This window comes from Centroberyx gerrardi, chromosome 12, assembly GCF_048128805.1.
Source record: "Centroberyx gerrardi isolate f3 chromosome 12, fCenGer3.hap1.cur.20231027, whole genome shotgun sequence".
NCBI lineage: Eukaryota > Metazoa > Chordata > Actinopteri > Beryciformes > Berycidae > Centroberyx > Centroberyx gerrardi.
The window spans coordinates 26,901,292-26,914,015 of record NC_136008.1 but is presented as its reverse complement, the minus strand read 5'-3'; the positions used below and the strand labels follow the sequence as shown (position 1 = coordinate 26,914,015).

Here is a 12,724-nt window from a genome sequence, read left to right as displayed (position 1 = left end):
GTATATCACAAGGACAAATCCTAGGAATCTAAAGTGTTTGTAAAGGAACATGTGTATTAGCTAACAGAGGGTTAACAATTAGTGCTAGACATGTACCCCTGAGGTTAGTGTCACAGGTGGAATAAGTGTATTTACGATGTCCATCCGGGTAAGGGATGCAATCCAAGAGCAATGTGGTTGGCAGGTAAGGGTTGGAGTTTTTTAACACGGGTTTGTTTTTTTATTTCTGAGCCATTAGTGCACTTAATTCCTGCATGATTCCCTTGACTTTGTTGTATAGATGAATCACTCACGAGGACTCTCGACAGGAACTGTTGTGCGTTTGTATGGTGATGCGTGTATTAAACCTGTAATATGCCATATCAGACCTAATGACCGCTTGTTGTCAAATTCCACTCCTACCGGGCCATTCAGTAGCTTTTTGTTTTTTTAAAACTAGCTTGGCACCTCCCTCGCTGTATAAAAGCGGCCCTCACCCCGCCCCCCCCCCCCCCCCCCATTCCCGACAAAAGTCTCGTTATGGCGGAATCGATGAAGCGAGCTCGTCAAATTGTTAAACTGCTAAAGTTGTTACCTCCCTCTTCACTTGTCATTGTGGAACATGTAACCTTCAGCGGGAGAAGGTTCTGGCAAAGTGAGACTGGTAACCGGTGACACTCCTCAGGAGGTTCCTATAGTTTAGCTATTATCATTTATCCTTCCATTTGTCCTTCGTGGGCCTCTGTAGTGCAGTGGCTTTGCTGTGTGTTATTTACAAATGTGTTGCGGTTTCTGTGGCCCTCTAGTGGTCTGAAAATTCCGTTTATTGCAGCTTTCAGGAAATATATGTCTCCTCTCCTTTCTTTCAGATGTGCTGTGATCTCCTCTATCCCAGCTGGCAATTCTCACACCTTCCAGTGCAATGGAATGGAGGGTCGTTATGTCAGCATTGTGATTCCAGGCAGGAAAGAGTACCTGACACTGTGTGAGGTGGAGGTTTATGGGCACTCCATTGGGGATGCTGTTCCAAAAGGTAGGTACTACTGTCCTCACTGAATAATGCTGTAACAATTCACTAAGATAATAATTACAATTCTGAAAATGTGTTCATCACAAATGTGATAATACAACCAGTCTGTATTTTATGTACATAAAATCCTCAGATACGCAGATGATACTGTATATTTCTCTAACATTTGTTCTTTATGCTCCTGAAAAGCCATGACCAATCATTTGTTGAAGACTCATTGGTTGTCTCCCCCCCCCCCCCCCTCTTTGTTATTGATTTTCATACTTTTATCAAGGTGTAAATTTGGCACATGGTGGAAATGTAGCTCAGTCTTCAGTATATGGCAGCGGAGTACCTAAAAGAGCCATTGATGGGAATCGAGCTAGCATCTGGCGACAGGGCTCCTGCACCCACACAAAGCATGAATTAAAACCATGGTGGAGACTGGACCTCCAGAATACTTATAAAGTCACCTATGTCACCATCACCAACAGAAAAGACTGTTGTCATACAAGACTCAATGGAGCTGAGATCCGCATCGGAAACTCTCTGAAAAATAATGGAAACGGCAATCCTAGGTAAGATATTACAATTTGAATGAGTAATTCCTCTGTTGCTGTGCTAAGACTAGGGTTTGTACTTTTCAACCTTTTGATGTTAATTCCAATACAACTGCACATAAATGTCTGCATGATTCCCATATGACAGTGCATTTGTGGTACCTCAGTTGGAATTATCAGTATATCACAAGGACAAATCCTAGGAATCTAAAGTGTTTGTAAAGGAACATGTGTATTAGCTAACAGAGGGTTAACAATTAGTGCTAGACATGTACCCCTGAGGTTAGTGTCACAGGTGGAATAAGTGTATTTACGATGTCCATCCGGGTAAGGGATGCAATCCAAGAGCAATGTGGTTGGCAGGTAAGGGTTGGAGTTTTTTAACACGGGTTTGTTTTTTTATTTCTGAGCCATTAGTGCACTTAATTCCTGCATGATTCCCTTGACTTTGTTGTATAGATGAATCACTCACGAGGACTCTCGACAGGAACTGTTGTGCGTTTGTATGGTGATGCGTGTATTAAACCTGTAATATGCCATATCAGACCTAATGACCGCTTGTTGTCAAATTCCACTCCTACCGGGCCATTCAGTAGCTTTTTGTTTTTTTAAAACTAGCTTGGCACCTCCCTCGCTGTATAAAAGCGGCCCTCACCCCGCCCCCCCCCCCCCCCCCCATTCCCGACAAAAGTCTCGTTATGGCGGAATCGATGAAGCGAGCTCGTCAAATTGTTAAACTGCTAAAGTTGTTACCTCCCTCTTCACTTGTCATTGTGGAACATGTAACCTTCAGCGGGAGAAGGTTCTGGCAAAGTGAGACTGGTAACCGGTGACACTCCTCAGGAGGTTCCTATAGTTTAGCTATTATCATTTATCCTTCCATTTGTCCTTCGTGGGCCTCTGTAGTGCAGTGGCTTTGCTGTGTGTTATTTACAAATGTGTTGCGGTTTCTGTGGCCCTCTAGTGGTCTGAAAATTCCGTTTACTGCAGCTTTCAGGAAATATATGTCTCCTCTCCTTTCTTTCAGATGTGCTGTGATCTCCTCTATCCCAGCTGGCAATTCTCACACCTTCCAGTGCAGTGGAATGGAGGGTCGTTATGTCAGCATTGTGATTCCAGGCAGGAAAGAGTACCTGACACTGTGTGAGGTGGAGGTTTATGGGCACTCCATTGGGGATGCTGTTCCAAAAGGTAGGTACTACTGTCCTCACTGAATAATGCTGTAACAATTCACTAAGATAATAATTACAATTCTGAAAATGTGTTCATCACAAATGTCATAATACAACCAGTCTGTATTTTATGTACATAAAATCTTCAGATACGAAGATGATACTGTATATTTCTCTAACATTTGTTCTTTATGCTACTGAAAAGCCATGACCAATCATTTGTTGAAGACTCATTGGTTGTCTCCCCCCCCCCCTCTTTGTTATTGATTTTCATACTTTTATCAAGGTGTAAATTTGGCACATGGTGGAAATGTAGCTCAGTCTTCAGTATATGGCAGCGGAGTACCTAAAAGAGCCATTGATGGGAATCGAGCTAGCATCTGGCGACAGGGCTCCTGCACCCACACAAAGCATGAATTAAAACCATGGTGGAGACTGGACCTCCAGAATACTTATAAAGTCACCTATGTCACCATCACCAACAGAAAAGACTGTTGTCATACAAGACTCAATGGAGCTGAGATCCGCATCGGAAACTCTCTGAAAAATAATGGAAACGGCAATCCTAGGTAAGATATTACAATTTGAATGAGTAATTCCTCTGTTGCTGTGCTAAGACTAGGGTTTGTACTTTTCAACCTTTTGATGTTAATTCCAATACAACTGCACATAAATGTCTGCATGATTCCCATATGACAGTGCATTTGTGGTACCTCAGTTGGAATTATCAGTATATCACAAGGACAAATCCTAGGAATCTAAAGTGTTTGTAAAGGAACATGTGTATTAGCTAACAGAGGGTTAACAATTAGTGCTAGACATGTACCCCTGAGGTTAGTGTCACAGGTGGAATAAGTGTATTTACGATGTCCATCCGGGTAAGGGATGCAATCCAAGAGCAATGTGGTTGGCAGGTAAGGGTTGGAGTTTTTTAACACGGGTTTGTTTTTTTATTTCTGAGCCATTAGTGCACTTAATTCCTGCATGATTCCCTTGACTTTGTTGTATAGATGAATCACTCACGAGGACTCTCGACAGGAACTGTTGTGCGTTTGTATGGTGATGCGTGTATTAAACCTGTAATAGGCGATATCAGACTTAATGACCGCTTGTTGTCAAATTCCACTCCTACCGGGCCATTCAGTAGCTTTTTGTGCAACATGTAACCTTCAGCGGGAGAAGGTTCTGGCAAAGTGAGACTGGTAACCGGTGACACTCCTCAGGAGGTTCCTATAGTTTAGCTATTATCATTTATCCTTCCATTTGTCCTTCGTGGGCCTCTGTAGTGCAGTGGCTTTGCTGTGTGTTATTTACAAATGTGTTGCGGTTTCTGTGGCCCTCTAGTGGTCTGAAAATTCCGTTTATTGCAGCTTTCAGGAAATATATGTCTCCTCTCCTTTCTTTCAGATGTGCTGTGATCTCCTCTATCCCAGCTGGCAATTCTCACACCTTCCAGTGCAATGGAATGGAGGGTCGTTATGTCAGCATTGTGATTCCAGGCAGGAAAGAGTACCTGACACTGTGTGAGGTGGAGGTTTATGGGCACTCCATTGGGGATGCTGTTCCAAAAGGTAGGTACTACTGTCCTCACTGAATAATGCTGTAACAATTCACTAAGATAATAATTACAATTCTGAAAATGTGTTCATCACAAATGTCATAATACAACCAGTCTGTATTTTATGTACATAAAATCCTCAGATACGCAGATGATACTGTATATTTCTCTAACATTTGTTCTTTATGCTCCTGAAAAGCCATGACCAATCATTTGTTGAAGACTCATTGGTTGTCTCCCCCCCCCCCCCCCCTCTTTGTTATTGATTTTCATACTTTTATCAAGGTGTAAATTTGGCACATGGTGGAAATGTAGCTCAGTCTTCAGTATATGGCAGCGGAGTACCTAAAAGAGCCATTGATGGGAATCGAGCTAGCATCTGGCGACAGGGCTCCTGCACCCACACAAAGCATGAATTAAAACCATGGTGGAGACTGGACCTCCAGAATACTTATAAAGTCACCTATGTCACCATCACCAACAGAAAAGACTGTTGTCATACAAGACTCAATGGAGCTGAGATCCGCATCGGAAACTCTCTGAAAAATAATGGAAACGGCAATCCTAGGTAAGATATTACAATTTGAATGAGTAATTCCTCTGTTGCTGTGCTAAGACTAGGGTTTGTACTTTTCAACCTTTTGATGTTAATTCCAATACAACTGCACATAAATGTCTGCATGATTCCCATATGACAGTGCATTTGTGGTACCTCAGTTGGAATTATCAGTATATCACAAGGACAAATCCTAGGAATCTAAAGTGTTTGTAAAGGAACATGTGTATTAGCTAACAGAGGGTTAACAATTAGTGCTAGACATGTACCCCTGAGGTTAGTGTCACAGGTGGAATAAGTGTATTTACGATGTCCATCCGGGTAAGGGATGCAATCCAAGAGCAATGTGGTTGGCAGGTAAGGGTTGGAGTTTTTTAACACGGGTTTGTTTTTTTATTTCTGAGCCATTAGTGCACTTAATTCCTGCATGATTCCCTTGACTTTGTTGTATAGATGAATCACTCACGAGGACTCTCGACAGGAACTGTTGTGCGTTTGTATGGTGATGCGTGTATTAAACCTGTAATAGGCGATATCAGACTTAATGACCGCTTGTTGTCAAATTCCACTCCTACCGGGCCATTCAGTAGCTTTTTGTGCAACATGTAACCTTCAGCGGGAGAAGGTTCTGGCAAAGTGAGACTGGTAACCGGTGACACTCCTCAGGAGGTTCCTATAGTTTAGCTATTATCATTTATCCTTCCATTTGTCCTTCGTGGGCCTCTGTAGTGCAGTGGCTTTGCTGTGTGTTATTTACAAATGTGTTGCGGTTTCTGTGGCCCTCTAGTGGTCTGAAAATTCCGTTTATTGCAGCTTTCAGGAAATATATGTCTCCTCTCCTTTCTTTCAGATGTGCTGTGATCTCCTCTATCCCAGCTGGCAATTCTCACACCTTCCAGTGCAATGGAATGGAGGGTCGTTATGTCAGCATTGTGATTCCAGGCAGGAAAGAGTACCTGACACTGTGTGAGGTGGAGGTTTATGGGCACTCCATTGGGGATGCTGTTCCAAAAGGTAGGTACTACTGTCCTCACTGAATAATGCTGTAACAATTCACTAAGATAATAATTACAATTCTGAAAATGTGTTCATCACAAATGTCATAATACAACCAGTCTGTATTTTATGTACATAAAATCCTCAGATACGCAGATGATACTGTATATTTCTCTAACATTTGTTCTTTATGCTCCTGAAAAGCCATGACCAATCATTTGTTGAAGACTCATTGGTTGTCTCCCCCCCCCCCCCCCTCTTTGTTATTGATTTTCATACTTTTATCAAGGTGTAAATTTGGCACATGGTGGAAATGTAGCTCAGTCTTCAGTATATGGCAGCGGAGTACCTAAAAGAGCCATTGATGGGAATCGAGCTAGCATCTGGCGACAGGGCTCCTGCACCCACACAAAGCATGAATTAAAACCATGGTGGAGACTGGACCTCCAGAATACTTATAAAGTCACCTATGTCACCATCACCAACAGAAAAGACTGTTGTCATACAAGACTCAATGGAGCTGAGATCCGCATCGGAAACTCTCTGAAAAATAATGGAAACGGCAATCCTAGGTAAGATATTACAATTTGAATGAGTAATTCCTCTGTTGCTGTGCTAAGACTAGGGTTTGTACTTTTCAACCTTTTGATGTTAATTCCAATACAACTGCACATAAATGTCTGCATGATTCCCATATGACAGTGCATTTGTGGTACCTCAGTTGGAATTATCAGTATATCACAAGGACAAATCCTAGGAATCTAAAGTGTTTGTAAAGGAACATGTGTATTAGCTAACAGAGGGTTAACAATTAGTGCTAGACATGTACCCCTGAGGTTAGTGTCACAGGTGGAATAAGTGTATTTACGATGTCCATCCGGGTAAGGGATGCAATCCAAGAGCAATGTGGTTGGCAGGTAAGGGTTGGAGTTTTTTAACACGGGTTTGTTTTTTTATTTCTGAGCCATTAGTGCACTTAATTCCTGCATGATTCCCTTGACTTTGTTGTATAGATGAATCACTCACGAGGACTCTCGACAGGAACTGTTGTGCGTTTGTATGGTGATGCGTGTATTAAACCTGTAATAGGCGATATCAGACTTAATGACCGCTTGTTGTCAAATTCCACTCCTACCGGGCCATTCAGTAGCTTTTTGTGCAACATGTAACCTTCAGCGGGAGAAGGTTCTGGCAAAGTGAGACTGGTAACCGGTGACACTCCTCAGGAGGTTCCTATAGTTTAGCTATTATCATTTATCCTTCCATTTGTCCTTCGTGGGCCTCTGTAGTGCAGTGGCTTTGCTGTGTGTTATTTACAAATGTGTTGCGGTTTCTGTGGCCCTCTAGTGGTCTGAAAATTCCGTTTATTGCAGCTTTCAGGAAATATATGTCTCCTCTCCTTTCTTTCAGATGTGCTGTGATCTCCTCTATCCCAGCTGGCAATTCTCACACCTTCCAGTGCAATGGAATGGAGGGTCGTTATGTCAGCATTGTGATTCCAGGCAGGAAAGAGTACCTGACACTGTGTGAGGTGGAGGTTTATGGGCACTCCATTGGGGATGCTGTTCCAAAAGGTAGGTACTACTGTCCTCACTGAATAATGCTGTAACAATTCACTAAGATAATAATTACAATTCTGAAAATGTGTTCATCACAAATGTCATAATACAACCAGTCTGTATTTTATGTACATAAAATCTTCAGATACGCAGATGATACTGTATATTTCTCTAACATTTGTTCTTTATGCTCCTGAAAAGCCATGACCAATCATTTGTTGAAGACTCATTGGTTGTCTCCCCCCCCCCCCCCTCTTTGTTATTGATTTTCATGCTTTTATCAAGGTGTAAATTTGGCACATGGTGGAAATGTAGCTCAGTCTTCAGTATATGGCAGCGGAGTACCTAAAAGAGCCATTGATGGGAATCGAGCTAGCATCTGGCGACAGGGCTCCTGCACCCACACAAAGCATGAATTAAAACCATGGTGGAGACTGGACCTCCAGAATACTTATAAAGTCACCTATGTCACCATCACCAACAGAAAAGACTGTTGTCATACAAGACTCAATGGAGCTGAGATCCGCATCGGAAACTCTCTGAAAAATAATGGAAACTGCAATCCTAGGTAGGATATTACAATTTGAATGAGTAATTCCTCTGTTGCTGTGCTAAGACTAGGGTTTGTACTTTTCAACCTTTTGATGTTAATTCCAATACAACTGCACATAAATGTCTGCATGATTCCCATATGACAATGCATTTGTGGTACCTCAGTTGGAATTATCAGTATATCACAAGGACAAATCCTAGGAATCTAAAGTGTTTGTAAAGGAACATGTGTATTAGCTAACAGAGGGTTAACAATTAGTGCTAGACATGTACCCCTGAGGTTAGTGTCACAGGTGGAATAAGTGTATTTACGATGTCCATCCGGGTAAGGGATGCAATCCAAGAGCAATGTGGTTGGCAGGTAAGGGTTGGAGTTTTTTAACACGGGTTTGTTTTTTTATTTCTGAGCCATTAGTGCACTTAATTCCTGCATGATTCCCTTGACTTTGTTGTATAGATGAATCACTCACGAGGACTCTCGACAGGAACTGTTGTGCGTTTGTATGGTGATGCGTGTATTAAACCTGTAATATGCCATATCAGACCTAATGACCGCTTGTTGTCAAATTCCACTCCTACCGGGCCATTCAGTAGCTTTTTGTTTTTTTAAAACTAGCTTGGCACCTCCCTCGCTGTATAAAAGCGGCCCTCACCCCGCCCCCCCCCCCCCCCCCCCATTCCCGACAAAAGTCTCGTTATGGCGGAATCGATGAAGCGAGCTCGTCAAATTGTTAAACTGCTAAAGTTGTTACCTCCCTCTTCACTTGTCATTGTGGAACATGTAACCTTCAGCGGGAGAAGGTTCTGGCAAAGTGAGACTGGTAACCGGTGACACTCCTCAGGAGGTTCCTATAGTTTAGCTATTATCATTTATCCTTCCATTTGTCCTTCGTGGGCCTCTGTAGTGCAGTGGCTTTGCTGTGTGTTATTTACAAATGTGTTGCGGTTTCTGTGGCCCTCTAGTGGTCTGAAAATTCCGTTTATTGCAGCTTTCAGGAAATATATGTCTCCTCTCCTTTCTTTCAGATGTGCTGTGATCTCCTCTATCCCAGCTGGCAATTCTCACACCTTCCAGTGCAATGGAATGGAGGGTCGTTATGTCAGCATTGTGATTCCAGGCAGGAAAGAGTACCTGACACTGTGTGAGGTGGAGGTTTATGGGCACTCCATTGGGGATGCTGTTCCAAAAGGTAGGTACTACTGTCCTCACTGAATAATGCTGTAACAATTCACTAAGATAATAATTACAATTCTGAAAATGTGTTCATCACAAATGTCATAATACAACCAGTCTGTATTTTATGTACATAAAATCTTCAGATACGCAGATGATACTGTATATTTCTCTAACATTTGTTCTTTATGCTCCTGAAAAGCCATGACCAATCATTTGTTGAAGACTCATTGGTTGTCTCCCCCCCCCCCCCCTCTTTGTTATTGATTTTCATACTTTTATCAAGGTGTAAATTTGGCACATGGTGGAAATGTAGCTCAGTCTTCAGTATATGGCAGCGGAGTACCTAAAAGAGCCATTGATGGGAATCGAGCTAGCATCTGGCGACAGGGCTCCTGCACCCACACAAAGCATGAATTAAAACCATGGTGGAGACTGGACCTCCAGAATACTTATAAAGTCACCTATGTCACCATCACCAACAGAAAAGACTGTTGTCATACAAGACTCAATGGAGCTGAGATCCGCATCGGAAACTCTCTGAAAAATAATGGAAACGGCAATCCTAGGTAAGATATTACAATTTGAATGAGTAATTCCTCTGTTGCTGTGCTAAGACTAGGGTTTGTACTTTTCAACCTTTTGATGTTAATTCCAATACAACTGCACGTAAATGTCTGCATGATTCCCATATGACAGTGCATTTGTGGTACCTCAGTTGGAATTATCAGTATATCACAAGGACAAATCCTAGGAATCTAAAGTGTTTGTAAAGGAACATGTGTATTAGCTAACAGAGGGTTAACAATTAGTGCTAGACATGTACCCCTGAGGTTAGTGTCACAGGTGGAATAAGTGTATTTACGATGTCCATCCGGGTAAGGGATGCAATCCAAGAGCAATGTGGTTGGCAGGTAAGGGTTGGAGTTTTTTAACACGGGTTTGTTTTTTTATTTCTGAGCCATTAGTGCACTTAATTCCTGCATGATTCCCTTGACTTTGTTGTATAGATGAATCACTCACGAGGACTCTCGACAGGAACTGTTGTGCGTTTGTATGGTGATGCGTGTATTAAACCTGTAATATGCCATATCAGACCTAATGACCGCTTGTTGTCAAATTCCACTCCTACCGGGCCATTCAGTAGCTTTTTGTTTATTTAAAACTAGCTTGGCACCTCCCTCGCTGTATAAAAGCGGCCCTCACCCCGCCCCCCCCCCCCCCCATTCCCGACAAAAGTCTCGTTATGGCGGAATCGATGAAGCGAGCTCGTCAAATTGTTAAACTGGTAAAGTTGTTACCTCCCTCTTCACTTGTCATTGTGGAACATGTAACCTTCAGCGGGAGAAGGTTCTGGCAAAGTGAGACTGGTAACTGGTGACACTCCTCAGGAGGTTCCTATAGTTTAGCTATTATCATTTATCCTTCCATTTGTCCTTCGTGGGCCTCTGTAGTGCAGTGGCTTTGCTGTGTGTTATTTACAAATGTGTTGCGGTTTCTGTGGCCCTCTAGTGGTCTGAAAATTCCGTTTATTGCAGCTTTCAGGAAATATATGTCTCCTCTCCTTTCTTTCAGATGTGCTGTGATCTCCTCTATCCCAGCTGGCAATTCTCACACCTTCCAGTGCAATGGAATGGAGGGTCGTTATGTCAGCATTGTGATTCCAGGCAGGAAAGAGTACCTGACACTGTGTGAGGTGGAGGTTTATGGGCACTCCATTGGGGATGCTGTTCCAAAAGGTAGGTACTACTGTCCTCACTGAATAATGCTGTAACAATTCACTAAGATAATAATTACAATTCTGAAAATGTGTTCATCACAAATGTCATAATACAACCAGTCTGTATTTTATGTACATAAAATCTTCAGATACGCAGATGATACTGTATATTTCTCTAACATTTGTTCTTTATGCTCCTGAAAAGCCATGACCAATCATTTGTTGAAGACTCATTGGTTGTCTCCCCCCCCCCCCCCTCTTTGTTATTGATTTTCATGCTTTTATCAAGGTGTAAATTTGGCACATGGTGGAAATGTAGCTCAGTCTTCAGTATATGGCAGCGGAGTACCTAAAAGAGCCATTGATGGGAATCGAGCTAGCATCTGGCGACAGGGCTCCTGCACCCACACAAAGCATGAATTAAAACCATGGTGGAGACTGGACCTCCAGAATACTTATAAAGTCACCTATGTCACCATCACCAACAGAAAAGACTGTTGTCATACAAGACTCAATGGAGCTGAGATCCGCATCGGAAACTCTCTGAAAAATAATGGAAACGGCAATCCTAGGTAAGATATTACAATTTGAATGAGTAATTCCTCTGTTGCTGTGCTAAGACTAGGGTTTGTACTTTTCAACCTTTTGATGTTAATTCCAATACAACTGCACATAAATGTCTACATGATTCCTATATGACAATGCATTTGTGGTACCTCAGTTGGAATTATCAGTATATCACAAGGACAAATCCTAGGAATCTAAAGTGTTTGTAAAGGAACATGTGTATTAGCTAACAGAGGGTTAACAATTAGTGCTAGACATGTACCCCTGAGGTTAGTGTCACAGGTGGAATAAGTGTATTTACAATGTCCATCCGGGTAAGGGATGCAATCCAAGAGCAATGTGGTTGGCAGGTAAGGGTTGGAGTTTTTTAACACGGGTTTGTTTTTTTATTTCTGAGCCATTAATGCACTTAATTCCTGCATGATTCCCTTGACTTTGTTGTATAGATGAATCACTCACGAGGACTCTCGACAGGAACTGTTGTGCGTTTGTATGGTGATGCGTGTATTAAACCCGTAATATGCCATATCAGACATAATGACCGCTTGTTGTCAAATTCCACTCCTACCGGGCCATTCAGTAGCTTTTTGTTTTTTTAAAACTAGCTTGGCACCTCCCTCGCTGTATAAAAGCGGCCCTCACCCCGCCCCCCCCCCCCCATTCCCGACAAAAGTCTCGTTATGGCGGAATTGATGAAGCGAGCTCGTCAAATTGTTAAACTGGTAAAGTTGTTACCTCCCTCTTCACTTGTCATTGTGGAACATGTAACCTTCAGCGGGAGAAGGTTCTGGCAAAGTGAGACTGGTAACCGGTGACACTCCTCAGGAGGTTCCTATAGTTTAGCTATTATCATTTATCCTTCCATTTGTCCTTCGTGGGCCTCTGTAGTGCAGTGGCTTTGCTGTGTGTTATTTACAAATGTGTTGCGGTTTCTGTGGCCCTCTAGTGGTCTGAAAATTCCGTTTATTGCAGCTTTCAGGAAATATATGTCTCCTCTCCTTTCTTTCAGATGTGCTGTGATCTCCTCTATCCCAGCTGGCAATTCTCACACCTTCCAGTGCAATGGAATGGAGGGTCGTTATGTCAGCATTGTGATTCCAGGCAGGAAAGAGTACCTGACACTGTGTGAGGTGGAGGTTTATGGGCACTCCATTGGGGATGCTGTTCCAAAAGGTAGGTACTACTGTCCTCACTGAATAATGCTGTAACAATTCACTAAGATAATAATTACAATTCTGAAAATGTGTTCATCACAAATGTCATAATACAACCAGTCTGTATTTTATGTACATAAAATCTTCAGATACGCAGATGATACTGTA

At 42.4% G+C, this 12,724-nt stretch overlaps 1 protein-coding gene across 1 annotated transcript in view; it reads left to right on the top strand.

The window, feature by feature from the left end:
* The window catches only part of LOC139916426 (uncharacterized), a 171,555-nt gene that overhangs the window by 69,482 nt on the left and 89,349 nt on the right, over positions 1-12,724 (top strand). The gene's annotated exons all lie outside the window — the stretch shown is intronic.